General features: G+C 40.7%; 1 protein-coding gene across 2 annotated transcripts in view; it reads right to left on the bottom strand.

Annotated features, from left to right (window-relative positions):
• Nucleotides 1–2,989: 2,989 nt before the first annotated feature.
• The window catches only part of Ddx43 (DEAD-box helicase 43), a 28,234-nt gene continuing 26,436 nt past the window's right edge, over nucleotides 2,990–4,787 (bottom strand). The window contains exon 17 of one of the 2 annotated variants that reach the window (XM_021172583.1): nucleotides 2,990–3,127. The gene's annotated coding sequence lies outside the window, so the exon portion shown is untranslated. The remainder of the gene's footprint in view (nucleotides 3,128–4,787) is intronic. The other variant, XM_021172584.1, reaches the window with a different exon arrangement.

Raw genomic sequence — 4,787 nt, 5'->3', positions numbered from 1 at the left:
GAGGCCAGCCTGGTCTACAGAGTGAGTTCCAGGACAGCCAGGGATACACAGAGAAACCCTGTCTCAAAAAACAAAACAAAACAAAAAAAACAAAAAATTTTTTTAGATTCCTTGTGTACTAGTGTTTTGCCTTAATGTATGTATGCATACATGCCTATGAAGGTCACGTGAGGGTGTCAATTTCCCTGGAACTGGAATTACAGGTGGTTGGGCTGCTATGTCAGTGCTGGGAATTGAACCTGAGTCCTCTGCAAGAGCAACAAGTGCTCCAAAGCACTGACCATCTCTCCAGCTCCCACAATTGCACGTTAGTCATTGCAGTCCTTGTGTTAAGCCTTGGTGTTGCTTCGTAATGGCTCCAACATGCAATAGTACCAGCATTACTGACCTGTGTCTGCCAAAGAGAAAGGTAGCAATGCTTTTAAACAAGTGAAATGGGGGCTGGAGAGGTGGCTTGATGGCTAAAGTACTGGCTGATCGTCCAGAGGACTCTGGTTCAAGTCTTTGCACCCACAATGGTCTGTAACTCCAGCCCTAGGTGTATAAATCCAGTCTCAAGGGATCTGACCCTCTTTTGGCTTCCATGTACCCTGTACACATGGGATATACAAATTATATATATATATATATATATATATATATATATATATGCAGGCTAAACATCCATTCACATAAAAATAATTTAAGTGAAATGATTTCAATAAGGAAAACTAATATCCACACACTTCTAACATTTTACAGTAACAAGGGATCTGTGGAATTATGAAGAAAGGGAAAAATGTGCTAGTTTTGCTACAATGATTCAACTGTGCATAAGTGCTCAGTTAAAATGGAAGAGGTTTTGCCGGGTGTGTTGGCGCACAACTTTAATCCCAACACTTGGGAGGCAGAGGCAGGCGGATTTCTGAGTTCGAGGCCAACCTGGTCTACAAAGAGAGTTCCAGGACAGCCAGGGCTATACAGAGAAACCCTGTCTCAAAAAACCAAAAACAAAAAAACCAAACAAAAAAAAAAGACGGAAAAGGTTTTAAATTTGTTGGTGGGGAAACATCAACAGAAAACATATTTCATTGGAAATGTGTGTCCCATTAAGTAGTCAGGCCCTAAGAACACTGCAGCAAGGGGGCCCTGAAACAAGTCTTTCTGAGCCATTTACTGCAGGGATGACTACAGCTTGAACAGGTTTGGATGGGAAACACATTCCTGGAGAGGCTATGTCTACAGAGAATCTGCAGTCGTATTTCCAGCAGAATTTAAGATGATGAAGAGGAGCTGAAGAGATGGCTCAGTGGTTAAGAGCACTGACTGCTCTTCCAAAGGTCCTGAGTTCAAATCCCAGCAACCTCATGGTGGCTCACAACCATCTGATGACCTCTTCTGGTGTGTCTGAAGGCAGTTACAGTGTACTCATATAAATAAATAAATAAATCTTTAAAAAAAATGATAAAGCTGGTGATGCAGCTCATTAAGCACCTGTCTAGAACATGGGAAGCCCCAGCTTTGATCCTTGCACCACTGCAACCCATCCTCCAAATAGGCATGGTACCTCCAGCAGCTGTGAGGCTGTGTAAGATGATGGCTCAGCAGATAAAGGTGCTTGCTGTGTCAGTCTGGTGACCCAAGTTCAATCCCTAGAGCCCACATAAATGTGAAAGGAGAGAACCGACTGTATTTCTACCATGTGTGGAGTGGTATGCATGCATGACATACACATGCAGACTATAGTAAATTTTAAAAACCCTGAAAACAAAAACCAAACCAAAAAATAAAAAAGGGTTAAGGGGGGTGGTTCAGGGGTAAGATTTCTGGCTATGAAAGCAAGAGGATCTAACTTCAAATACTCACTACTTACACAGAAGCTGGCCTTGACTGTAACCTGTGTTGGAGGTGGAGACAGGTGTGTCCCAGGAACTTACTGAGCAGTCAGTCTAGCCAAAATGATGAACTTCAGGGTTACTGAGACACCCTATTTCAAAAAACAAGGTAGGGGGCTGGAAAGATGGCTCAGCAGTTTAGAGTACTGGCTGCTCTTTCAGAGGACCGGGGTTCAATAGGCAGCTCACAACTGTAACTCCAGTTCCAGGGGACCTGACATCCTCACACGGACATATATACAGGCAAAACACCAATGCACATTAAATAAATGAATAAATAAAAGAGAGTGATAGAGGATAATTCCCAATGTCCTCCTTTAGCCTTCACAGGCACATGCACCTGAATATACATGTGCACCAACACTGCATACCATAAATCTTGACTGTGCCTCTCATTTACTTTTTCTGTTGCTATGATAAAATATTTGGAGTTTATTTTGCCTCATAGTTGCAAGGGTATAGTTCATCATGGCAGGACTTCCTTGCAGGTATATGAAGCAGCTGGTCACGCTGTATTTGCAGTTAAGAGACAGAGCATCAATGTTCACGTTCAGCTAGATTCCTCTTCATGCAATCCAGGACCCAAGCCCACAGAATACTGCTGTCCTCCTGTAAGGCTGGTCTCTTACCTCAATAAACCCAACTAATTCCTCACAGACCTGGTCAAGAGACTAACCAATCTAATTAATCTGGCACAGTTGTAACTGGAGGCTTGCCTCCTAGTGATTCCAGATTCTGTCAAGCGAACAACACTAACCACCAGTCATGTAACTTTATCACAGACATGTACATATAGGAACAACACACATTTGGTTCAGAACTATCCAGTTTTAGGCATCTTCTGGGGGTCTTTGAATATACTCCTCTTACATAAGGGAGTGTAACTGCTACAGTTCAAAGTGCACCAAAAGGGAAAGACATTTGAATTGACAGGAATGTGAGTGGTGGTGCATGCATGCCTGTATCTCAGCACTCAAGGAGGGAAAGGCAGGATACATGATGCCCTGTCTTGAAAACCTCAGCCCCAAAATTTCTCTTTTAAAGTAAAAAGTATTATAGATAAAACCTTTTAGCACTACAATCTTAACTAATATCCATAAAAAATTTCAACAAGGTTAAAAACTACTGTTTTATTAAAGAAAGTATAAAACATTGAATTCTACATTTTAACACACTATTATTTTAAGAATCAGCCAAGTCTCTTCATATTGATGTATGTTTAAACAATTCCACTTTGACTACAATCTTGAATCCTGAAAAATAAGTGGGAAGAAAAGTTACTATTTACAAAATTCTTGTATTTTTAGTTTTTCAAGACAGGATTTCTCTGTGTGGCCCTGGCTATCCTGGAATTTGCTCTGCAGACCAGGCTGGCCTTGAATCTAAGAGATCCACCTGCCTCTGCCTCTGCCTCCCAAGTGCTTAAAGGCATGTAACACTATTACCCAGCTCAAAATTCTTATTTATAAAGGTTGGTGCAATTACATAATATCAAATACACTATATCAAAAAATTTAAGTGTGCAGTTTAGTGCTGATGACTATATTCACTGTTGTTCAATTTCTTTAGCTTTCAACTTGCAAAATTCAAACTCTATATCCAAACGGCGATGCCTTCTTTGCTTACCCCTACCATCCTTGGAAGCACTATTCTGTTCCTGTGACTGTTCTTTGAAACGGGGTCCCATGCAAGCCCAGGTTGCTCTAGGACCCGATCCTGCTGCCTCCGCAGGAACTTGATTTTTTAGATGCCTCACATACAGTACTTGTTCTTTTGTAACTTTTTCACTTGAAGCATGTCCTCAACATTTACTCTGGTTGCAACAGGTGACATTCCTTTTTAAAATGGACAGTCCCTCTGTTACATACATGATGACTGTATTACCATTTTTTCTTTTTTAAAAAAAGATTTATTTATTTTATATATATGAGTACACTGCTGCTGTCTTCAGACACACTAGAAGAGGGCGTCAAATCCCATTACAGATGGCTGTGAGCCACCATGTGGTTGCTGGGAATTGAACTCAGGTCCTCTGGAAAAGCAGTCATCTCTCCAGCCCCCACTGTATTACCTTATTCTTACACCTTTAGTTTGCTTCCGAGAGCACTGCTGCTTTTTTATACGGTGCTATGAGCAGAGGGTGTACATTTTTGAGGTCCTGCTTCCTACTCTTTGGTATGTATACCCACAAGTAGATTTGTGACATCATATGATTGCTAAGAGACCACTATGGTGTTTTCAAAAAAGATAAATCAATTTATACCTCTACCAACAATGAACAAGGGGTCCAATTTTTCCACAAAAATGCTTCTCAGCTATTTTTGGTAGTCATTTGATCAAATATGTAAATCGATTCTGGATCGTATAGTCTGTTATATCTAGCACTGTATAAATAAAAATATTTTTTAAATAAAAGACAATTTAAGAATAAGACCATCATCACCTGTAATGTTCCTGTACCAACATTTATACCTAGCACTTGCAACCTAGCATTCAGGAGATTAAGGCAGAAGGATGGCATGTTTGACACCAGCCTGGGTGGCATATGTCTAAAAAAGACATATTAACTACACTTTGGTAATAGGTGAGAGAGTAAGACTTTATCATTTAGTTTTTAGGATTATGTTGATTGTAATAATATACCATCTGAGCCTAGATGTGAAAGACAGACTTCCTGGGTGTGGCATTACATGTCTTTAATCTCAGAATTTGGGAGGAAGAAGCAGGCAGACTGCAATTTACATAGCAAGTTCCAGGACATTCAGTGATACCTAAAGAGACTCTGTCTCAAAAAACAAACAACAAAATATACAAAAAGGGGGCTGGTGAGATGGCTCAGTGGGTAAGAGCACCCGACTGCTCTTCCGAAGGTCCAGAGTTCAAATCCCAGCAACCACATGGTGGCTCACAACC

This window comes from Mus caroli, chromosome 9 (assembly GCF_900094665.2).
Source record: "Mus caroli chromosome 9, CAROLI_EIJ_v1.1, whole genome shotgun sequence".
NCBI classification, from domain to species: Eukaryota; Metazoa; Chordata; class Mammalia; order Rodentia; family Muridae; genus Mus; species Mus caroli.
The sequence above is the reverse complement of the archived record's forward strand: the minus strand, read 5'-3'. Positions and strand labels throughout refer to the sequence as shown.